Here is a 26,263-nt window from a genome sequence, read left to right as displayed (position 1 = left end):
AGTGTTTTTTGTTTCTTTAAGTGGATGGTAAGATTTAGGATAAACAAGGAAAATCTTTTGAGGCATTCATTAATTGAGTACTAAGTATGTGATAGGTGCTTTATAGAAAACTGGTCATTTTATGGATTATGTGAAACATTTTCAATTTCCAGTGAGATCCCATGTGCAGCTGGCTCTGTTCCCATAATATCTAATGTTTATAGGAGTAGTCATACACTCTATTTCACGTAGAGGCTATCTTGAAGAAATCATTTATTTTTGTTATTTTCTCCATAATAAGGTCCCCAGTGTTATGATACTACTTGATTTTACTCACTCCAAATACGTTTTATTTTGGAGTTTTCTCCCTCTTTTTTCACTTCTAGAGCATCTCTTTTCTGCTGTTTTGTCTTTCTATATGCTTCTTTAATATCTTTATGACTGCCAATTAACATTTGATTAAAACTGTGATGTCAATGGATTTTCCACATTTTAAAAGATTTGTTAGCATTTAAGTCAACAGTACCACTATCAAAAAAGTCTTCGTATTGCATATAGGTTGTTTGCAAACATTTACGATTTTTAACTTTGAACTGAAAATAGACATTTTGCATTATGACACATTCAGAGATATTTAACCCCTTACTTATACAAATGATGATTCAAAATTTGTAAGGGAAAGTTTAACATTTCTTTGCGAATCTGTTTTGTGTGCATGTGTGTCCCCAACATGATTGTTTACATCATTCTGGGTTAACAGTTCTTTATCTTCCTACCAACTCAGATGTTGTGTTTATATATACTCTAGCTTCAATAAATGGGTTGGCTTGATTGAGTTGATAAGAATTATTGTAAAAATGCACAATTTCCTAAATGGTGTTTGTTCCTCCAGCATAACAAGATCTCTAAATAATTAGACTTCATGATTACCATGAACCAAATCACTTTTAACATTTAACTTAAATCTAATGCAGTCATTTCTATATGCAATGGTAGTAAAGATGAGAATTCACCATATGTCATCCAAACTCAACTACTAGGAATTAGAATTTTCTTTTAATCTGAAGTAGCTTTAGAGTATATCTTCTAATTTCCTCAATTCCTCACATACAGGCCAAATTATGAAATCCTCAAGTTATATACAAATAATATGTAAAAATATATTTGGAAGATTACTTTTTTTTTTTTTTTTGACAGGCAGAGTCAGACAGTGAGAGAGAGAGAGAAAGGTCTTCCTTCCGTTGGTTCACCCCGCAAATGGTCGCTACGGTTGGCGTGCTGCGCCAATTCGAAGCCAGGAGCCAGGTGCTTCTTCCTGGTCTCCCATGCGGGTGCAGGGCCCAAGCACTTGGGCCACCCTCCACTGCCTTCCCAGGCCACAGCAGAGAACTGGCCTGGAAGAGGAGCAACCAGGAAAGAACCAGCACCCCAACCGGGACTAGAACCTGGAGTGCTGGCACCACAGGTGGAGAATTAGCCTAGTGAGCCACGGCGCCGGCCAGAAGATTACTTTCAATTAAACAGTAATGTCTTATTTTACTTATTTGAAATCATGATTATCAATATACTCAGCTATATTTTTGCTGGTAGAGGTATAGTAATCCTTTTCTTTTTTTTTTTTTTAATTAATTTATTTATTTGAAAGGCAGAATTACAGAAAGGGAGAGGCAGAGGCAGAGGCAGACAGATAAATCTTCGATTGTTTGGTACACTCCCTAAAGGACCTCAAAGCCAGGGCTGGGCAAGGCTGAAATTAGGAGCCAGGAGCTTCATCCAGATCTCCCATGGGGGTGCAGGAGCCCAAGCACTTGGGCCAACCTCTGATGTGATTAAATTCTTGTAGGGCCTTCTCTGCTCCCTTAATTTAATGAGTTAAACTAGGGGATGGAGGCTAAGAGACTGGGACCTAATGGTATCTAGCATCTGCCTTCAGGGCACTGTTTGGAGGCTTGGTGTCACTCCCAAATTGTAACAGTTTGTAGGAGCTGCCCCAAGCAGCTGCAGACCAGTCTTCTGAGTAGGAAACATAATCTGTCTGCTGCCTTTGCTACTAAATAAGTACAAAGCAGACTGGTTTTCAGAGCACCAGACAGTGCTGGAGGCTGGATCCAGTGGTCCCCACAGCAATGATCAGGTAGAAGGGGTAAAGTATTGCTGGGAGGAAAAAGTGCTGTAGATGAGAGTACACAAATAGCAAGAAAAAATAAAATAAAATAAAACACAGAACTCCACATCCTTTATTCTGTTTTCAGTTTATCCTTATTTTCTGGCTGATGGACTCTCATACAAACCGAGCTGGTAAAGGAATTAGAGAAATGTACTTTGTGGAATCTACTTGCCAGCATAACAGACAATAACAGACATAACAGATTTGGAGCAGCAGGGCTAGCACACTGCCCATTCCCCATTATTAGAAACAGGCAGCAAACAAAACAGAGATAACAGAAGCAGTGCTGTGGTTCATCTATACTGTAGGGAAGGGGGAAAAAGATGCTCAACTTTTTCCTTGACTCCCATAGGTTCTACAGTACAGGCTGTGGATATTAGGATAACAAAAGACAGGTTAAAAGGGAAAAAGAAACTGAATATGTTAAAACATGTCTTAAGCATACATAACTGAGAAATTCATTGATGAGTAACTCAAGGGTGTTTAGAATTGGAGGCTTATAAGGCATCCCAACAAAGAACAGTACAATTTTAGAGAAATAACAAAGGAAAAGGAGTTTAGGCTTCTAGGAGCTGCAAACCATGAAAAGGTAAATACATGGGGAGAAACTCAAAGAGGAAAAGGGTTATTTTAATAAGGTTTGTTATGTAGATTTCTCTCCCTGCTGTCCATGGGCTGATAAGAGTCTAATGTTGTCTCCAGTGATTAAAAGTCTAAGAGGTATCTTTCCTTTCCTGGTATAGAAGGAGACAAATTTACTGATGGAATTTGGATTCTCCTTTGATGAAAACAGTGGGGTGGCACACAAACAGCAATTTTAGAATCTGCTATTTCTCAATTGTCTTCGGCTCCAAATAACCTTTATGCCCAAATGTCATAACTTGGGGGTGGAATATTTAATCCCTTACAATATCAATACTTGTTACATTCATATGTTCATTACATTAGCATATTAATAATGCCATTAAGATTACATATGTTTTCCATCAAAAGAATTTTGCTATGGTGCTTATTTTAGGATTCTATCTTTGTATCTTTTTAATATTAGAACAAACGTACTTTATACATATTCAAATGTTACCCAAATGTCCTCAGGCCTTAGCTGTCTGTAACAAAAATAAGGTGATGATAATATTAGTATAGAAATTTTAACATTTGCACATTCTATCTCTTCCCACAGTTGTTAAAGTTGCAGTATCAGATTGCATTCTGCCAATCACTCCTGAGAATCCCATGAAGTTCTTTTCTGTGCTAACAAGCACTGTTCTCAACCACTCCAAATTCTTCCTCACTCTACAATTTCAGCCTTTTAGGTGGTCACGAAAATAAAAAATAAATATCTGTCTTCAGTCACTCCACCCTAAATGCACTCAATCTCGTCTGATCAAGGAACAAGGAATGCATATCAACCATGGACTTTTGTTTTATTTCTTAACATTATTTGCTTGAGAGGAGGAAAAGAGAGCAAGGGCTGTCCAGGGCTGGGCAGTGGCCTTAGCCTTGAGCCAAGAACTCAGTCCAAGAACTCAATCCAAGTCTTCCATGTGGGTGTCAGGAATGCAGTTACTTGAGCCATCACCATTGTATCTGGAAATCTGTGCATTAGGGAGGAGCTGAAATCAGATGCCAGAGCCAGAGGTGGGAATCAAACCCATGTCCTTCAAAAGGAAGGGGGTCCTCTAAATTACTAGCCCAGATGCTCACTGCAGCCATGGGCATCATTTGAACTGCAACCGCAGCTGGAGAACTCATGCCAGAAGAGGAGAATATAGAATGTATTCACCTCATATAGAATATGTTCACTTCTGTTTTATAGAGGAAGAGGGAGTGAGCAGGGATTCTGAAGTGCTGCCGAATTTTATGAAGCAACTCCTTTTCTCATAGTGAGCATGAGTTAGAAGATCATTCAACTAGAGTGGTTCACCTCCCATCAACCAACTTTCGTTCAAAAAAAAAAAATACAAGAGAAATTTGATCTATGTAGTTGAATCTGGTTGGTGATGCAGACTCCTCCCACCCCAGAGAAACAGCACTGTATTATACAGGAAGTCAAAACAACTTGAGGTAAGTGCCTGTTAAACAATGAAAAAATAATGTAGGAGACAGTGCTGTGGCTTAGTGGGCAAAGCCGCTGCCTGTAGTTGCCAGCATCTCGTAAAGGCGTTTGTTCCAGTCCTGGCTGTTCCACTTCTGATCCAGTTCCCTGCTAGTGTGCCAGGGAAAGCAGCCGAGGATGGCTCAAGTGCTTGGGCTGCTGCACCTATGTTGGAGATCTGTAGGAAGCTCCAGGCTCCTGGCTTCAGATCAGCCCAGCCCCTGCCATTGCAACCACTCTGGAGTGAACTTGCAGATAGAAGACCTCTTTCTCTTTGCCTCTGCTTCTCCCTCTCTGCAACTGTGCCCTTCAAATAAATAAATAAATGTTTTTAAAAAAAAGAAAGTGAAAAATGTAAATGACATAATAACTGTATTCAAAATATAATATGGAATTTTACTGGTTCAGATTGACCTGAAACAAAAGCTACTGGGGGAGTGAGTGAAAAAGGATAAAAATAAGTATGGTATAAATATTATATCTTACTAAGGAGTTATTAATTTCATTGGTCTTGAAGATGTTTTCATATGGACAATCTTATTTTTAATGAAAACAGTGTTAAAATATTTATTGAAAAATATCTGTTTATAATTTTTTTTTTTTTTTTGGACAGGCAGAGTGGACAGTGAGAGAGAGAGAGACAGAGAGAAAGGTCTTCCTTTTTGCCGTTGGTTCACCCTCCAATGGCTGCTGCAGTAGGCGCGCTGCGGCCGGTGCACCGCGCAGATCCGATGGCAGGAGCCAGGTGCTTCTCCTGGTCTCCCATGGGGTGCAGGGCCCAAGGACTTGGGCCATCCTCCACTGCACTCCCGGGCCACTGCAGAGAACTGGCCTGGAAGAAGGGCAACCGGGACAGGATTGGTGCCCCGACCGGGACTAGAACCCCGTGTGCTGGCGCCACAAGGCGGAGGATTAGCCTAGTGAGCCACGGCGCCGGCTATAATTGGTTTTAAAATTCTTCACCATAGAGTGGGCCGGCACTGTGGCACAGTGGGTTAATGCCCTGGGCTGCAGCACCGGCATCCCGTATGGGCGCCGATTCAAGACCGGGCTGCTGCACTTCTGATCCAGCTCTCTGCTATGTCCTGGGAAAGCAGTAGAAGATGGCCCAAGTCCTCAGGCCCCCGCACCTGCATGCAAGACCTGGAAGGTCCTGGCTCCTGGCTTCAGATGGGTGCAGCTCTGGCTGTTGCAGCCATCTGGGGAGTGAACCAGTGGATGGAAGATATCTCTCTCTCTCTCTCTCTCCCTCTCCTTCTTTCTCTGTGTAACTCTGACTTTCAAATAAATAAATAAATCTTTAAAAAAAATTCTTCACCATAGAGAGCATGGAAAGTGATGGGAGTTAGCTAAGTCTACACCTTTGGTGAGATAAATCGCCCCAGTCGTGAATCCACATCTTGGGCCTGGCACCATTCAGGGAGTGGCTAAAATAAAAACACCTGCCTCCTCAATTATCAGGAAATGCAATAGGTTATCTAATTAGTATTATAAATTTCATAAAATAAGATTCCACAGGTGAATTGTGGGGCTTATTTACACAATGAATGATAGGAAATTATTCTCACTTCAGAATATTATAAGATTTTAAGATATATTGATTGACAAAAATATTCTAGATGCTTTCCTTACTTTTTCAATTAAAAGCTAAGTAAGAAATATAAAGGGCTTCCCTGTCATCCTATAAAGAAATCCTAATCACTTTTCACTGGATAAAATGTAGAGCTGAGAAAAAGCCTAAAAACTTAGTCATTAAATTAGCAATCACCAAGTTAGCAGAACTCCAAGGAACTTGGACTGGCCAGGTATTTTAGGCCAAGATCTGGGTCCTTGTTGGGGAAGAATGGAAACTTGAGACATGAGATGGTATCATTTTGTTTCTCCATTCAAAAATTGACCCCCATTTTCCCTGAATGCCATGGATCAGCAGCAATGACCTTTTTCTCTCCTTTAAGATAGCATCCCAGCACTCTTTGATAACACATAGAGTTCTCTCCTGTGCAGCAGTACATGCTCCCCACCCCCATTGTACCAGGGCTTGGCAAACGAGAGCCCATAAGGTGAATCTGGCTGCAGCCTCTTTTTGTATGATATACAATCTAAGGATGAATTTTACATTTCTAAATGGTTACATTTTAGAGTAAGTGAACTTTAACTGGTTGTATAAATACCTGCTCTTTAAACATGAATTATCTCTTAAACCCCAAATATTTGCTGTCTAGCCCTTTATAGGAAAAACTTGCTGATACCTCTATTATGCCAGTAAGTCTAGTTAAGTGAGAGCATGACCCAATGTTGGACATGCTCAAAGAGAATGACTATATTTCTACACTGAAGTTGCCGCAGAACCAAGCCAACATAAATTTGCAGGAGCTGAGAAAGTGCTCAGATGTCAGGAGTCCCAAGATGCTAAATCAAAGGAGGCTTCCAAAAACTAAAGATGGCTCTCTGCCTTGTGCTTAGTTAATAATTTCTATCACAGCTTTACAAATTATTACAAACTTAAGAGTTCAAAAAACACAAATTTATCATCATATAGTTCTTTGCTTTTAAAATTATTTTTTCATAGGCTTATTGTAATGCTTTTTTAAAATTTTCATTTATTTGTTTATTTGAAAGGGAGAAAAGACACAGAGAAAGAGAGAGAGAGAGAGAGAGAGCTATTAATGGTTCATTCCCTAAATGCCTACAATGACCTGGGATGACCTGGGTGGGACTGGACCAGGCCAAAGCCAGGAGAGTGGAATTCACTGTGCATAGTCAGAATGCAAGTATTTGGGCCATCACCAGCTGCCTGTCAGGATGGGCGTTAGCAGGAAAATGGAGTAAGGAGTAGAACTGAGACGTAAATACAGGCATACTGATATGAAATGCAAGCGTCCCATGAGGCATCTTAAGTGTTGTGCCAAACACTTGCCCCTATCTTACAGTTCTCTAATAGGTCATAGTCTGAAACAGTCCTACTGTTCAGGAATCAGGGAGGTAGCAGAGCTGCAACATTTTGAGGACATGCTAGGGTAGAATGCACGTTCCCACCCACCTAGAAGTTTTCAAGCTTAGAGCTGATGCTTTTGTCCCTCCGTTCATGGTCTCTATCCTTTCTCTTCAAGTCCAGCAATGTTGAATCTCTCCAATGTTGTTACTTCATCTGAATCTCCACAGATGTAAAATTTTTTTCTGTACTCATGTGGGGACAAATGAAAAAGTTCATGGAAAAGGAATTAAAAGATAAGTTTATTTGATGAAAAAAACTGAAATCCATGCATCATTTCTTCATAATATACCTTTCATGAACTTTAAAAAAAGATTTATTTGAAAGGAAGAGTGGCGGAGAGAGAGTGAACAAAAGAGAGAGAGAGAGAGAGAGAGAGAGAGAGAAATTGTCAATCTGTTCATTCACTCTGCAAATTCCTGCAATGGCTGGGGCTGGGCCAAGTTGAAGGCAGGAGTCCAGAACACTATCTGGGTCTCCCATGTGTATGGCAGGAACTCAAGTACTTGGGCCATCAGTTACTGGGACTTGAACCAGCACTCCACTTTGGGGCGAAAGCATCCCACTTAACCCACTGCAGTATGATGCTTGCCTCTCCGCTGAACATTTTGAAGACCCCTCATGTGATTAGCATGACTCCTGAGGATAATCCAAGTAATCTCCCCTTCTCAAAATTCTTAAGTGTAAACACATCTATTTTGCCAAAGTTCTGGGAATTACAACATGGGCATCCCTGGGGTCCATTATTCTTCCTATCACATCTTTCCTTTCTTTGGGCAATGTGAAATGGAGGAATTTGCCTTTTATTTCATAGTGAATAATCTCCTGAATTTGATTGGACAAAATGAGCAGACTGCCAAGTAACTTGCTTGCCTTGGAAAGGCAACAATTGGAGATGTAGACACAGTGCCATTTCAGCATAGAGAAGTTTCTTTTATAATCAGTGGATAACAATGGAAGTTCAGACTCATTAGTGGGAACATGGTAATTCACTAAACATATCAGAGAAGAAAATAATTGCAAACTTCTATACTATAGGCCTTCCCATAAAAGTTCATGAAAGAAAGCAGGCAAGGGAATCTCGGACAGGAGAGCTTTTGGTAGCATATTTTGTGAACTAATTTGGTGTAAAGAAAAGTGGCCTCATTCTGCTGCAGTTGTAGCTTTTACACTGCAGCTTATATCCCCTGCTGCTTAAAAACAAAACTCTGGCAGCAACTACAGACTCTGAGGAGCCAATCTCACATGAACAGGTTATGAAGGGGACTTAAGATTTAAAGAATTAGTCTGCAAAGTGGTCAATTTCCAGATTTTTTTTTTCATTTTAGTTCTTGTAACTTTGCCCTAAAGCACATTGCATTTAGAGGAATGACAATATAAGTGGCCAAAGCATTTCTGTATACCCTCTATGTGTAGACAAAGGGTTCCCTGTTTACTGGATAGTGAGAGGAAAGGAACAAAGGATTGCAACCACAAGGATAGGGAATCTCCTATGTTTGCCAATCTGTGCCATGAAATATTTACATTAATCTATGATGCACAATTTTGTAAAAAATGCATAAAATTATTGTTTTCTTTTTCAGGATTTTATACAATAAATAGATAAATAAATCTTAGGTATAAAAAACTGAACTAAATTTTCTGAGATCACACAGAAAATGAATTTTGAAAATATAATTAGAATCTTTACTGTATATTTATCCATTTCAACTATGGTCCAAAACCATGTTTATTATTTAGAGATTCAAAAACATCAATGTTAATGGTAGGAAAGTAGGACTGCTATCAGACTTGGAGCATAGGACAGTCTAGAGAATCACAGATTAGAAAGACTAGAAGACAGCTCCAAAAAGCATGCATATGTTAGCTTTTCTCAAAGAATTAGAGAAATATACATCTCAAAGCACAGGAAACTTAATACTTAATATTTAGGAAATCTCCTCTGGTCTACCAAAGCTTCTTAAGGAAACATATGTTAATATTCACTATGATTTTGTGTGGCTCTGGAACCAATAGAAAGTACATTTAAAATATAAAATGTAGGGTGAGAGTATGTTGCTTTTTATTTAATATGTTTCTATTTACTCCCATGTTTGAAAACACCAATTCTCTAATAACTATAATCGATGTTTTCTTATCCACTTTCCTTTTTACCTCAACTGCATATTTGGAAGAAAGCTCTTCAGTGACACAAACACTTGACATGAATGCTGTTCTTCTTACATTGAGCGATGTCCTGTTGGGAAAACAGATTGGAATTGAGATCATGCATGGAACAGAGATCCTAGGGCATAATTCTAACAGTGCTTAAAAAATCATAAAGCTAAGAAAAAGTTATGTGATTTTTGTTTAGCCATCCATAAGATTTCATGAAGTTCTGTCTCAGTTTGACATTGAAGTTTTATTTTCCAAGAACTATTTTAATTTTCTCATCAAAGAGTTCCATTTATAAGCTCACTTATAAATGCTAAGTGGAAAACGGGCTAATATATGCAGGGAAAACACGTATTCTCTGCTTTTGTTATATTTTTTTGTCATTTCATTTGAGAAGATTTTCAATATTCAATTTTAAGATGTCTTAATCTATTTGTTTAGCATAATAAATTCCAATGGAACCTATGGTTTTTAGATCTATTACTACTTGTTTAATTTTCAGAAGGCATTTTTTTTTTTTTTTTTACTTTTGACAGGCAGAGTGGACAGTGAGAGAGAGACAGAGAGAAAGGTCTTCCTTTTTCCATTGATTCACCCTCCAATGGCCGCCGCGGTAGGGGCGCTGCGGCCGGCGCACTGCGCTGATCCGATGGCAGGAGCCAGGTGCTTCTCCTGGTCTCCCATGGGGTGCAGGGCCCAAGGACTTGGGCCATCCTCCACTGCACTCCCTGGCCACAGCAGAGAGCTGGCCTGGAAGAGGGGCAACCGGGACAGGATCGGTGCCCCGACCGGGACTAGAACCCGGTGTGCCGGTGCCGCAAGGCGGAGGGTTAGCCTAGTGAGCCACGGCGCCGGCTCAGAAGGCATTTTTTAAAAGATTTATTTGTTTATTTGGAAGACAGAGCTTCAGAGAGGGAGAGGGCAAAACAGAGAGAGAGAGAGACTGAGAGAGAGAGAGAGATTTCTCAGCCATTGGTTCACTCTCTCAATGGATGCAACAGCCTGGCTGGGCTGGTTAGAAGCCAAGAGCCAAGAGCCAAGAGCCAAGAGCTTCTTCTGGGTCTCCACATGGGTGGCAAGAGCCCAAGCACATAGGCCAGTCTCCACTGATTTCCCAAGCACATTAGCAGGAAGCTGGATTGGAAGTGGAGTAGCTAGCGTTCAACCAATGCCCATATGGGATGCTAGCACTGCAGGCAGCAGCTTTACCTACTATTCCACAATGTCAGACCCATGGAAGGCATTTTTAACATCACAAATACAATCAATAAAATGAAAGTTCTGGAATATATGTTTATTTTTATAAAATTAAAATTAAGCTTTAGGGAAATATGGGTACACACACAAAGGAGATCATGGGCAACAGTGCTTCATATTTTAAGTCACTGACTTTTATAGTAACATATTACTTATCTCTTTCAGTTTTTAGTCAAACATTGAAAACATGGTTTTTGCTCAGGCACGCTGTGAGCAATTTCCAGATCCTAGTTTAGGGAAATGTAGGGATTTATGATGATGCAATAACCAGGCATCAAGAATGGTGAGGTATAAAGCCCAAGGTTCTAAAAAGATGAAAAAGTGTGATACCTTTCCTTAGCCAACAAGAATGTCCAGGCCATCACTCCTGTAACAATGGACAGGTTAATAAGAGAAAAATGTACCAAATTCATTTAATCAAGGTTTTAGATGACTCAGTATCATTCAGAAAGTAAAATCTAAAGGCACTAGGAGTACTGTACATTTTAAAATGGACAATCATGCAGAAATATGATTTGGAAAAAAGAATATAACTTTTTTAAAGATTATTTGCTTATTTATTTGAAAGGCAGAGTTAGAGAGAGGAAGGGACAGTCTACCAACTGATTTAGTCACCATATAGCCACAACAGCCAGGCCAAAGCCAGGAGCCTGAGACTCCAACCAGGTCTCGCACATGGGTAGCAGGGGCCCAAGCACATGGGCTATCTTCCATGGCCCTCCCAGGTGCATTAGTAGGATCTGGTCTGGAAGTGGAGTAGTGGTACTTTGAGCCATCACTCCTGTGGGATACTGGCCTTGCAGACAATGGCTTAACCTGCTGAGCCGTAACTACCAGCCCGAAGAATATGACATTACAGTAAAACACTGAAGGTGTCAGGGGTTGAGCCAACAATACCTGTCTATATGGATTCTTCTTGGCCTCCCTAAGTAGCATTCATTTCTCCTACTTATCTCTTGGACGAAGATCTTCAAAGGAGATGGGAGAGAGGGCTGTTTCTAGATGTCTGACTTACTCTGGCAGACAAGGAAGGGTGGGAGAGAAGATGTCCATGATTCAGAAAGAACTTGCTTCTGAGACCCTTCCAATCTCTAGTTCAAAGTCCTTCACAGGTCAAGGTGCCACGGTGCAGTACATCATGTTCTGAGCTCAACAGGTATAAAACCATGGGACCTCAATGTAATTTTATGGAAAACACTGTCATCAAAATAGAAACTTATCCAAATGGAATCATCTGTTCACATTCTTTTTAGGGAATGTGAGAGATGAGTAATGAGTAAAAGGAGATCATGTCACCAACAAAAATGTCCTATGATCATGAGTCCCAAGGATACAGCATAACATACAATTTTTAAAAATTCTCACATTTGCACAATATACTGCCTTGAATTTCTTAACTACTGCATCTAAATCTGGACACTCTGGCCCATAAGCATCTGTGGGAGAGCTTGAAACCCATGTTCTTTGGATGATTTTCTGACACCTCTATAAAGTGACATTATTCTCTTGGTGTGAATCTACCATCTGAAGAAAGTTTCAAATTAAATTTAGATGTAAGAAACTTACAAGTTCTACTTGCCACATATTTGAGCAGATTTGGAAATTTTCTGTGTGTTATTTTTGTGTGTGCTTCTACCATTTACTACAGTGTTTATATTGCAAAGATTACACATGATTGTATTTTAACTTATTTTTAGATTTGTATGTTTAAGTTGAAAAACATGACAGTTTGCGAAATTACTATATAATTATGCTTAAGAGAAGCTAACATTTACTAAATGGATAAGTGTAATTGATCCCATCAAATTAACTTTCTGTGTTCTCAAGAATTTTTTTTTCTTTGGTTAAATGCCACTAAAAATCTTAATAAATCTAGTCCAAATATGAGGTGAAAAAATTTTAATAAATCTTAATATGGAATCCATTAAATTAAAATATATACTTTTAGGTAATTAAAATATGTTGTTTACTCGTAATTTGTTTTTAAAAATTGTTGGCCGGCGCCGTGGCTTAACAGGCTAATCCTCCGCCTTGCGGCACCGGCACAGCGGGTTCTAGTCCCGGTTGGGGCACCGGATTCTATCCCGGTTGCCCCTCTTCCAGGCCAGCTCTCTGCTATGGCCTGGGAAGGCAGTGGAGGATGGCCCAGGTCCTTGGGCCCTGTACCCACATGGAAGACCAGGAGAAGCTCCTGGCTCCTGGCTTCGGATTGGCGAGATGTGCTGGCCGCAGCGGCCATTGGAGGGTGAACCAATGGCAAAAAGGAAGACCTTTCTCTCTGTCTCTCTCTCTCTCACTATCCACTCTGTCAAAAAAAAAAAAAAAAGTTTTGATTCTCAGAATCCATTAACTGCTGAAACCAAGGAGGATTTTTTTAATTGTTTAACATTTTAGTGTAAGCACTCAAATAGAAACTTTAAATTTCTTTTTGCAATGATGGAATATTTAAAACAATGACTGTAATGATGGTTGAACACATGCTCAATTACACCTTAAAACACTCATTTGTGTATTTTTTGGGTGAATTGTGTCACGTGTGAGTTATATATCAATAAAGTTTTTTAATTGACAGAAGGCTGTCAATTAAATATGTAATGGTGGTGGTAGGGTAGAATATCAAATCCTTGCTAAAACTTTAGGCAATATTGAAACACCACACTGTCTTACAAATCCCCATTCAACTTAGTTCCTCTTGAGGGTTCGTCATAGTTCAAATTGTCCCTTCACCCAAACTTATTTCTTCCCTTCCTTTTCACAAATGTAGATTTTTTTCCCTAGAAATCTTTTATTTAAAGTATACAAACTTGGGGCCGGTGCTGTGGTGCAGTGGGTTAATGCCATGGCCTGAAGCGCTGGCATCCCATATGGGCGCCGGTGCCAGACCCAGCCACTCCACTTCTGATCCAGCTCTCTTCTATGGCCTGGGAAAGCAGTAGAAGATGGACCAAGTCCTTGGGCCCCTGCACCATGTGGGAGTCCCAGAAGAAACTCCTGGTTCCTGGCTTCAAATCGGTCCAGTTCCAGCCATTGTGGCCAATTGGGGAGTGAACCAGTGGATGGAAGACTTCTCTCTCTGCCTCTCCTCTCTCTGTGTAACTCTGACTTTCAAATAAATAAATAAATCTTTTTAAAAAAAGAGGAAATAAAGTATACAAACTTCATGCATTACATAAATAGAACTTTAGGAACATAGTGATCAAAAACTTCCTATAATAATGATGATAGAGTAATCTCAATCTCTAGTCTGTTTTGTATTTTGTGCTCTGAGCCTATTTTCACAAACTCAAGAGTTATCAATAGCTACTTGGATGAAGCCAAGAGTGTATTTTTTAACATTTCAGTCATTAAGTATAAATCCTAAAACCATCCTAATTAGTTATGCTACCCTTTTTTCCCGACCTGGGTTTGATTTCCTTTCATGATTTCTCCTCAGGGACAACAGTTGATTGCATTTACATTATTCAAATTTTATTTTTGAAATGACTATAATTAAGAGCCTCTGTCCAAGTTTTCATGAATTAAATTATTTTTCATTCATGTTTGCCATAGCCCAGCTTTTGTTCTTTTCCTTTGGATTGGATTTTAAGATCAGAGAGGTCTATTTCTGTGATGTTGTATTTTCTTTTATTCAAATAACATGTATGTATGCACTTACAAAGCTAATAAACACAGGAATGATAATCAAGTTTTCTGTTATAAAATGTTCACTTAAAAATAAACTTTTTCCCCATTTTTCTCAAATGATGACTTTGTAGGAATACATTTAATTAGGGTATAGGTACCTGATATTCTTACAAAATTTGGGGATACAATGTTTCAACTGCCATTACAGAAATTATCAAGCGCCATTAGTGATTATCTTCAAAACCCATAGATTCTTTGGTATTTTCAAGTTACAATGAATATAGAATCTAAAAGTTACATTTGCTCCACACACATTTGAACAACCACATTTAGGAGATGCAGAGAGCAAAGTAGTCTTTAAGCCATTAGGAAATATCTTGATGTAGGAACTTTCTATCAAGATCAGATATACTATTTTAAGTTCATTCCTCTTTTATTCACTGGTAATATACTGTGTCACTATCATGAGTATGTACATGCATCAACATCTGTGATATATTTGGTCAATCTTCTTGGTCAATGCACTCTTGAAAGTATTTTCCAACTTCTTACCCTTTTCAAACACTCTACTTTCCCTGCTTAATAACACAGGATACACTTCACATAAAATGTATATAATATATAATTTCAAATTTTATAATTACTGTATCAATACCTGGCCAATAAACAGATACATTTCTGAATTTTAGTTCCCTTAAAATGTCTATCAGAGAGAATGAAATTAAAAATACCTACCTTAAAATTATATGCCATTAAAGAGTTGAAAAGAAAAACAACAATTATTACTCAGCTTAGCATGGCCAAAATCCAAAACACTGACAAGAATTTAATGGCTTCCAAGCATGTGGAGTAACAGAAACTCTCCCTTGTTGCTAGGAATTCAAAACGATACAGATTCATTGGAAGGCATTTTGGTAGTTTCTTTATTTTATTTTATTTTATTTTTAAATTTTATTTAATGAATATAAATTTCCAGTGTACAGCTTATGGATTACAATGGCTTCCCCCTCCCATAACTTCCCTCCCACCCACAACCCTCCCCTCTCCCGCTCCCTCTCCCCTTCCATTCACATCAAGATTCATTTTCAATTTTCTTTATATACAGAAGATCAATTTAGTATAAAGATTTCAACAGTTTGCACCCACATAGAAACACAAAGTGAAACATACTGTTTGAGTACTAGTTATAGCATTAAATCAAAGATATAAACAGATGGACAGTCGACATATGATGCTGTAACCCCCTGCTCCTGGGCATTTAGGAAAATGTACTGAAAACACATTTCCTGCATGTAGATATTTATAGCAGCTTTATTTGTAGTTGCCCAAATGTGAAAGCAACCAAAAGGTCCTCTCACAGTAACTGGACAGATAAATAAAGTTGACAGGTGCAGACAATGGATATTTATGTATACTAAAAAGAAATAAAGTGGGTGGGTGTTGGTTGTAGCAGTTAAGACACTGCTCAGGAAACCTCCATCCCCTATCAGAGTGCCTGAGTTCCAGTCCTAGTTTGCTTTGGATTCCAGCTTCCTGCTAATTCACACTTCAGAAGCCAGCAGATAACTGCTCAAGTACTTGGGTCCCTGCCACCAATGTGGAGAACTGGATCATGTTCCTGGCTCTTGACTTCAACCTGAACTGCTCCTAACTGTTAGGAGCTTTTGGGAATGAACCAGCAGATGGGAAATTTTTGTCTATTTCTATCATTCTTTCAAATTAAATTAATTAATTAAAAATTGTTGATCCATAGAAAGACATGAAGGAGATATAAATGCATATAAGAAATGAAAGTGTTCATTTTGAAAAGGCTGTATATTTGGTATTCATATTAAATAACATTTTAGAAAAGACAAACATATGGAAGAAGTAAAATGATCAGTGGTTTTCAAAAGGCAGAAGGGAGGAAAGGATGAATAGATAGAGAAGAATTATAGCGCAGCAGAAATTGCTATGATATTATTATGGTGGATTGATGCTATTATGTATCTATCAAAGCCTAGAGAATGGAAAACATCAAGTGTGAACACTAATGTGAACTATGGTCTTGAGGTGGTAATGATGTGTCAGTGGAGGTTCATTGATTCTATAAAATGTCTCATTATGATGCCGGATGTCAGCATTGGGAGAGGGTGTATAGGGGCAGGGCAAAAGATAAATAGAAGCTTTCTGTACTTTCCACACTATTTTGCTGTGACCCTAAAAATGCTCTCAACATAAAAGTTACTGATTTAAAAATATTTATGTATTTTTTTAAAGTCCCATCAAATGGAATGTAAAAATAAGCTCATTATGGTGCAAAATTTTTGAATGTCTAACAGAAGGGTAAGTCCTCAAAAAGCTATTGAAAATGTGTTATGAAAAAAATAAAGGCCGATGCCACGGCTCACTTGGCTAATCATCTGCCCGCAGCACCAGCACCCCAGGTTCTAGTCCCAGTTGGGGTGCCGGATTCTGCCCCAGTTGCTCCTCTTCCAGGCCAGCTCTCTACTGTGGTCTGGGAAGGCAGTGGAGGACAGCCAAGTCCTTGGGCCCTGCACCCGCATGGGAGACCAGGAGGTCTCCTGGCTCCTGGCTCCTGGGACCTGGATCCTGGCTTCAGATCAGCACAGTGCGCCGGCCATAGTGGCCATCTGGCGGGTGAACCAACAGAAGGAAGACCTTTCTCTCTGTCTCTCTCTCTCACTGTCTAACTCTGCCTGTCAAAAAAATTAAAAACAATTTTTAAATTTTTTTGCAACAAGGTAAGCTAAACTTTTAATTATATTTTCTATGGAAATTTTGTTTTTTGTTTTTTGTTTTTTTTTTTTTTTGCTTTTAGATTTATTTATTTGAAAGTCAGAGTTACAGAGAGTCAGAGACAAACAGAGGGATGAGAGAGCTTCTATCTGCTGGTTCACTTCTTAGATGGCCAGGGCTTCACCAGGCCAAGGGCAGGAGCCAGGAGCTCATCCAGGTCTCCTACATGGGTATCAGGGGCCCAAACACATGGGCCATTTTTTGCAGGCCATTGGCAGGCAGCTGGATATGAAGGGAACAGCCAGGACACAAACCTGCTAAAGGGCATGTTGCCCCTTCCCGTTCTCTTCTTTCCCTACCCTTTCCCTCCTCTCCATTTCTTCCTTTCTAATGGGACCCTTGGTGGGGAACCAGGCGCAACCTCCCCTAGACTCCAAGCAAAACAACTAGTGAACTTGATGAGCTGCACAGGCCAGCTTGTGAAGAAGTGGAAAAGTTCCCAAAGGCTTCAAAGACCCCCCTACTCCCTACTGGCCACTAGTTGCAAAGTCTTCTCTCTCTTGCCTGACAGCGGGAAACTCCCTCCTTTGCCAGATCAAACTCCAGCCCTAATTGTGCTTTGGCACAGTCTCCTCAGGGACTGTCACCAACCTCTTTGCTTCAATAGAGCAACCTGTCTCTGTTAAGGTCAGTCTCTGTCTCCTTTTCCATCTCTCCTTTCTGGGGGTATGAAAGGCCAAAACCCCGAGCTATTCCGAACCTAACTGGTATCTTTGGGAGCCACAAGGAGGGAAGGCCTATAATTCCGGGAATGGAGAAGTCCCTACCTGTACTTCTTGGGAAGAAAAGTCCTTGTCAGAGAACTTCCACTTTGACTATGACCCTATCGGAATAAGATAAAAGTCAGCGAACTCTAAAGGCTTCCATAGCCCTGGCAACTCATGACTAGAGCCTAGGGAGATTACTGACGCCATGAACAGGAGTGTCAAATTGTTAAATCAGCAACAGGAGTCACTGTGTACTTACACCCCATGTGGGATCTGTCCCTAATGTGTCGTCTAAAGCCAAGTGATGCTATAACTAGTACTGAAACAGTATTTTTATACTTTGCGTTTCTGTGTGGGCACAAACTGATGAGGTCTTTACTAATTATATACTGAAGTGATCTTCTGTATATAAAGAGAATTGGAAATGAAAAAAAAAAAAACAACCTGGTGTTAAAATGGAAATGGCATAGAAAATTAATTAATTTGAAAAAAAAATTATGTAGGATCTCTGTCTTTAATGTGCTGTACATTGCTATTTAATGCTACAATTAGTAATCCAATGGTAGTTTTTTCACTTTATGTTGCTATATGGGCAAAATGTTGAAATCTTTACCTAATATATACTAAACTGATCTTCTGTATATAAAGAGAATTGAAAATGAATCTTTACATGAATGGAAGGGGAAAGGGAGCGGGAAAGGGGAGGGTTGCGGGCGGGAGGGAAGTTATGGGAGGGGGGAAGCCATTGTAACCCATAAGCTATACTTTGGAAATTTATATTCATTAAATAAAAGTTTAATAAAAAAAAAAAAGAAAAAGAAAAGATCCAGCAACGCAGGAAGTCTGGAAAGATAAACCATGGAAAAAAAAAAAAAAAAAAGAAAAGTCCTTGTCAAGGTCCCCGCAGGTGCCTAAAGGTAAACCAATGAGAATGAGACCCGCCTCAACCTTTAACTCCCATGCCCTGAATCTATAAGAGGAGCTCTCCCAATCTCTGACGCACGACTTCCCCGGCCCCCGCTCTGTTGCTCTGTTGGGGCCATGGAACCTCACCCAGGAGTGGAACCCCAATAAAACCCTGTGAATTAATTGATTCGTCTGCCTGGGAAGATTTGTTACGCACCGGACACCTTACACTAACACCTGCACCTATGTGGTATGCAAGGCTGCAAACGTCATCCCCTTCTATTAACTTTTTGAAATACAATTGTACATTAAGAATAAGCCTCAGAATTTATATATCATAACACACTTATTATTATAACAACAGCTTTAGTTTATGAAGTCTTATAAGATTATGCTTATTTGTTTCTTGCCAATTAATCTGTAATATGGGCAGAATTTCTATTATGAGAATTTCATAATTATTTTGTTATTTGCAAACATATAAGCAAAGAGAAATTTCTTTGACACAGGGCTGCATATTTCAAATTCAGAAGACTCTATGATTAAAGACTAAGCTTATGAATAGTCACACTTTTCCTTTTGATTGAGTTGACTAAGTTGACTAAGCAGGTCAACTTTTTCCTGAACCTGCTCTTCATCTGTTAAAATCAGTGGCTTTTAATATCCCTTCCCATGAATAGGAACTAAAAACATCCTTGAAGCCATTTAAGCTGGTACCTAGCTTTGAACACAAGAAAAGGGTGCTGGTATTTTGCTTCTGAGTATTTATTCAGGATTCTAGTCAAGACAAATAGAAAAATGCAGTGGACCATCACAATTAATATATTTTAATACATTTTTTGTTTTCCTCTAAAGATATTGATTTACAGTTCAATATAAAATGAATCCAATTTATCAAAATTGAACTCATTTTTGTAAAAGCATTGATTAAGACGTTGGAGTCTCAGAGAGATGTTGGATATGTTATGACCTTGAGTTTGGTGATGGTGTCATGGGTGTTCACATATGTCCAAATTCATCCAGTCATGCACTTAAAGTATGTACAGTTCTTTGTATGTCAGTTGTATCTCATCATAGCTATTTAAAAAAAAGAAATTAGAGCCCTAGAAATGAAGAAATAAAACACTGAATAGGGTCTCACACAAACATTTAGAAACATTGTAACTTGAGTTTAAATATCCTCATTCATTCACATCCAGAGTGGAAGACACGTTCATGCATGATACAAAGAACTTCAAATTTTACATGAAAAATCATATTATTATACTAGAAAATGTTGCTGGGACCTAATAATTTTGTGTGTCACAGTAAGCATCAGAACCTCCTGGATAATTATTTCAGAATAAATATACCTGTGACCTACTTTCCAAAATGCTTGGTTGAGTAGCTCCCGTGTGAATTATGAGCTACTCCAGCAATTGTGAAGAACAGCTCTTCTAATGGCTGTAAAGGGGTCTTTACGTGAATGTTCTCTATCAGCGACACTAAACATCTTTTTATTAACTAACCATCTGTGATTAGAACATTTCTGACTTTGCCCTTTTCTCCCTCTTCATGGAAATTTCTACACTTTTAATAACCCCCCTCATCCTTAAAAACACAAGCCAATTATGGTCATTCTATGAAATCTTCTCAGTCTCCCGGGGTAATATCTATAATATGTTTCATCCACTGGATTATCAGTTTACAGAGAGGTAGAATACTACTAAACAGTAGCAATAAATATTGCCTTATAAAATTGCTTACAATAAACATTTTATTTCATGGTGACAATTCAACTGCAATAAGATCATAGCAATTCAAAGTCATGACACTGTGGTTTGCAGACAATACCAACTTCATTTCTTTTTGTTGTTTTTTGGCAGCAGTAGCACTTAAAGGGCAATTTTGTGAAAACTCAGCTAATATTCTTGGCAGATATTTAACCTTATGAAAGGAAATCACTTATCTGGGACTCCAGTATTTTCATTTCAGTGACATTTAAAATGGAAATGAGTCCATTTTCTTTTCAGACTTTTTGAATATGCTTTGGTTCAAAATTAAAGCCATTCAGTGAATTATTTCAAATAGCACAATATCTGAATATAAAGGGATTTAAAAAGAAGACTTTTTCAATGTATTTTTATAGTAAATGTAATATGTTATGTACATTGATATTTACAACAAATAAGGCACATAAATTTGTGTCTAATATCCTAATGATTTCTTATATATAATGAATTAATATTTAACTTTATTGATATACTCATACAACACAATTTTTATTTTCATTTTGTTTGAAAGGCAGATAGAGAGGGAGAGAGAGAGACTGAGAGATCTTCCATCCACTGATTCATGCTCAAATGCTTGAAGCAGCCAGGACTGGAGCAGGTGGTAGCAGGAAGCCTGGAAATCAACCTGGGTTTCCTGCATGGGTAGCAGGGAATCAAGTAGTGGGGCCATCATCTGCTGCCTCCCAGGTGCCTGTTAGCAGGAAGCTAGAATTGAAAACAGAACAGAGACTCAAATCCAGGGATTCTGGTATGGGTGTCCCAATCACTATCTAACCAATAAGCCAAAAGTCTAGCCCCAAACAAGGTAATTTAGATAACTCAAGCATACATATTGTGGCTTTAAGCATCTCAGAAAAATAACATTTACTTTGAAATTAATAGCTTTTTAATTTTACATCATTATAACACTAAATAAATTATTGATAATTAGTTAAAGCATAAATAATTTCTAAAGTGCTGTCACTTTTATTAAAGATTTTTAATGTGTTCTAATAAAATATTGTAAATGAAATTCATTACAATAACTTAAGCATTTTGGTTACATATGGTTTCCATATGTTGGGCTGTCTCCTCCTTTGTCTCAGAACACAACATGTCCAAATCTAAATGCAATTTGGATAACATTCATCTTAATAAGGAAGGAAAATGATACCTTGCTCCCTACCTAGTGCACCTATTTTTTAAAATAAAAGTACCTGTAACATCTTCTCATGGCTTTTTTTTTTCTCTGTTCCCTATGCTAGTCTTTTATTTACTATTCAACAACCATCTTATCAGTTTGCAAAATTAACCTGGCTCAAGCAACTGCTCCACATTTCCTATTACTTTGCATTGAGCAGTCAACAAGCCAAAATGTAATTAACATTGCCAAACAAAACAAGGCAAACCAGGAAAGTCAGCCGATGTCTTCTTTCATGTATTCTCTTCTTAGTTTTACACTTCTCTTTTTATGTCTGGAGAAGAGTGTTGTGTGGCTTCAAAATACCTGAATCATAATTCTAGTGAGTAATATAAACATATACATGTAATATAGAACTGTCTCACTGTCACAAGGGTTTCATCACCTTTTTTTTTTTTTTTTAATTTATTTGACAGAGTTAGTGAGAGAGAGACACAGACCTTCCTTCCGTTGGCTCACCCCCCATATGGCCTCTACGGCCCGAGCTATGCCGATCCGAAGTCAGGAGCCAGGAGCCTCCTCCTGGTCTCCCATGCGGTGCAGGGGCCCAAGTACCTGGGCCATCCTCCACTGGCTTCCCGGGGGCCACAGCAGAGAGCTGGACTGGAAGAGGAGCAACCGGGACTAGAACCTGGTGCCCATATGGGATGTCGGCGCCGCAAGGCGGAGGATTAACAAAGTGAGCCACGGCACCGGCCCAGGGTTTCATCACTTCTTACATCAACATGATGTGTACCAAGCCTCAAACATAAAAGTCCTTTGGGGAATAAAGCACAAAAAAATGTCCAAGTATTGTAGCCATGGCTTGGAAATAATTAGGAATGTGTTTTCTGTTGGAAATTGTCTAGCAACAAGCCTTCAAAACAACAGAAATGAGTGGTAGTTGTGGCACAGTGGTTAAGCAGCTCCTTGATGTATTTTCATCCTGTACAGGAGTGACAGAGTTTGGATCTTTTCTCTGCTTGTAATCCAGCCTCTTGCCAGCGTGCACCTTGAGAAGCGACTGGTGAGAGTTCCAGTACTCGAGTCGCTGCCACCCACACGAGAGACCCAGACTGAGCTCCAAGATTCTGGTTTCTGCCTCGTCCAGCACTGGCTGTTGGGGAACGAACCAGTGATGGACGATCCCTCTCTCTCTCTCTCTTTCTCTCTCTCTCTGTGTTTTTAAAGTAAATTATTAAATTATTAAAATAATCATTTTGATAAAAAATTTTAAAAATACTCTGGTTTGTGTATGTGATATTAGCCCATTTCTGAGGTGTAAATATTTCCTGTACAGCTACTTTTGCACTACCAATGTGATGACAGTGAAGGCAAAGTTGCTAAGAGATGTGTTCTAGAACAACATTCTTTGTTATTCCTCCCTTATAGAGTTGACAAGAGTGTTTTACAGCAAATCATTAAAGCTTCATATTTTTCAATGCCTCAATAGTCCCACAAAGAAGTTATGAGCCCTCTGCCTGAACAATCAAGTGCATCAGGATGAGACGATAGGTCTCCACCACATTTCCCTTCTTGCCCTCTCCTGTCTGTTGTCTAGTAATATGCTTATGCACCAGCAAATTCCTCTACTGCCTTTGCTTGTATATTCCATCCTGACCCTCAAGAAAGGCAATTATCCATGTCTTTCTGTCTGTCTGTCTCTCCTCTCTCCTTCCCATCTTCTCTTTAATTCTATTCCCTGGGAACCCCTCCTATATGTTCCCCTTTGTGATGGGAAATGCTTCTTATCAGTAGGAGCAGTTAGTATAAAGATCCTTTTGTTCCCTGTGCTTCTCTGAATATAATTTCTACAGTCATGTTGGACTGATCTTCAAAGACCCCAAAGGGTGTCTTACTCCTCTATTTACAATGTAACTGTAGATGAAAGGAAAATATTAAGAAATTAATTAAGATGTGATTTCTTTTGAGCATTTATTTTCATAACATAATTTATATGATCTGTCTTTTAATGATGGCTATATTTAACAATAACCATGCAAAACTGACTCCCACTCCCTGACACATAATAGATCTGCCCTATCTCTAGTAGTAGATATCTTTCATACCTTTTACTAGTTGACATTAAGTACCTGAACGAATGGAGGTTATTACTTTGTTTTGGTAATTAATAATTTTGAAATCAAATGAAAATTAAATTTAAAAGTACAATATATCTTTGTTGATCCAAAAGAAATCCTTGTATAAACATAATCAAACTTCATCTATTGAAAGCAACATGATCGTTCCTCTGCCTTTTTCTGTATGTTATTTATTAATTCATTTTCCAACATATGGGTAATTGAAAGAAATGAGAAGATAATGAAAGCAAAGTGTTGCACCACTAAATTTGCTCAGTATTTTCATCTTGGATAAAGCTGAAGTTTGCACTTGACTCTCAGTGATCTCATTTGTGTATATGGAAATAAATAAGTTGAGAATCAAATGCCATTCTTGGAGACATGTGCATAATGCTATGTTCAAGATACCCACAGAGTGAGATATAAAGAATAAGTTCTGGTGTTCTCCTTAACAGTGGCCTGATTATACTTCACAATAATATACTACATGCTTATTACCTTGGTTCATAATGTATACAGGGTTGGATTATTACATGATACCAAATGTAAATATCCTATTAGTAGATGAGAGAGAGAGAAAGAGAGAGAGAAACAATAAGGAAAAAAGATATAAAAATGCTCATTCTTTTAAAACCATTACACTGAAATATTTCTTGATTCATGCAAATGAAGAATACACTAAAGTAAGGCCATTCGTTATCTGGAAATTTGATCGACCTCTTGACCATCTCTAATTAAGCCAGTAATGGGCACCTTCCCAAGCTGGTTCTTCATACTCTTCATCATTTCAAATATCTCAGATCTGAAATTAGAATCTATTGTTCAATGCATGTGGCTGGAATGGTAATGTGTAATCATAGTTATCTATATAAACAGGCACTTATTATCTAAAAAAGGAAAAGAAATCCTTTTAGAAAAGGAAAACTATATAAGCAGAGAAACAGGGAGGAAGGAAATGGAAAGTCCAAGAAATTTACAATTCTTGGCCCCAGTTTCTTCTTCAGCTCCCTTGCACTCCTGCTTTTGGTTTCTGAGGTATTTTTAATTTGGTTTTGTTAAATATAGCTAAAGTATTAAACAATATAGGGGTCTTAAGGGCATCTGTGTCATTGGCTCTGTTTGTGTCAAAATGAGCTACACACTCATGGCTTCCTACAATACATTATATATATATATATATATATATATATATATATATATAGAGAGAGAGAGAGAGAGAGAGAGAGCTAATACACATCATCCAGGTATAAGAGTTAGTACACCTCATCCAGGTATAAGAATTTTTAAGAAAAAAGAAAGAAAAAAATGAAACATAATGTGTTAGTCACCTTTTCTTACTATGGCGAAGTTCCTGAAGTAGGCTAACTTCATAAAGAATAAAACGTTTATAAAATGCAGTTTTGGAGGCTGAAACTCCAAGACTGAATGGGCCCATTGACATATTGGAATCCTGGCAAGAATATGTGCAAGAGTCAGAGATCACATCACAAACAGAAAGGCTGGAGCACCATGGTCCCTTCCAAGAGTATGCTCCAGATGACCACAGTACTTCTCACACTGCCGTAAGGGTTTCATCATTTCTTACATCAATACACTGTGGACCAAGCCTCAAACATACAAGGTCTTTGGAGGATAAAGCACAAAAAAGTCTAGGTATTGGTGAGGAGTTCGCCGAGTTCCAGGAATTACTCAAGGTGATGAGGACAATTGATGACAGAATAGTACATGAATTAAACACTACGGTTCCAACAGCTTCCTTTGCAGGGAAAATTGATGCCAGCCAAACCTGTAAACAACTTTATGAGTCTTTGGTGGCAGCTCATGCCAGTAGGGACAGAGTCATAAAAAATTGTATAGCCCAGACCTCAGAAGTAGTAAGAAACCTCCGAGAAGAAAGAGAAAAGAATTTGGATGATTTAACATTATTAAAGCAACTTAGAAAAGAACAAACAAAGTTGAAATGGATGTAGTCAGAACTAAATGTTGAAGAAGTTGTAAATGACAGGAGCTGGAAGGTGTTTAATGAATGCTGCCGAATTCACTTCAAGCCTCCAAAGAATGAATGAAGAAGGAAAGATGAATTTTTTTTAAGGACCGGGTCACCTTACGAGAGCTAAACATGACAGGCATCAACGGGCAGGCTTCCTAGGATGATTTCTGAGCCAGCAGTCCAAGACCTTGTGTTGATTTCAGCCCCACTTAGCCAAGACTCAAGTATAAATAATTCTGAAAATTATGGAGAAATCAACTGCTATTTTATACCAATTCTGTAAAAAGAGATGTTTTGTAACTATTAAAATAATTTTCTGATTAAAAAAAAAGTCTAGGTATTATAGCTGTGGCTTGGAAATAAGTAGCAATGGAGGAAATGAGTAACTGTACATAATTCCGAAATATAATATTCTCCCAATTTTCTAATGTTAAGGGTCCTTTTTGTGCTTTTTGGTAAATATTTAGCAAGTGACCCAGTTAATCATTCTTATCAATTATGAGGAGGCAGTGCAGAGTATCATTCCTGCCCTGTGTGAAGTTAACAAATTCTTGGAAGACTGCCACAAATACACCAAAGAA

General features: G+C 38.5%; 1 pseudogene; it reads left to right on the top strand.

Annotated features, from left to right (window-relative positions):
* The window catches only part of LOC133750602 (protein MIX23-like), a 35,471-nt pseudogene extending 9,575 nt beyond the window's left edge, over positions 1-25,896 (top strand).
* Positions 25,897-26,263: the final 367 nt, after the last annotated feature.

This window comes from Lepus europaeus, chromosome 2 (assembly GCF_033115175.1).
Source record: "Lepus europaeus isolate LE1 chromosome 2, mLepTim1.pri, whole genome shotgun sequence".
Taxonomy (NCBI): Eukaryota; Metazoa; Chordata; class Mammalia; order Lagomorpha; family Leporidae; genus Lepus; species Lepus europaeus.
This window is presented reverse-complemented; position numbering and strand designations above follow the sequence as displayed.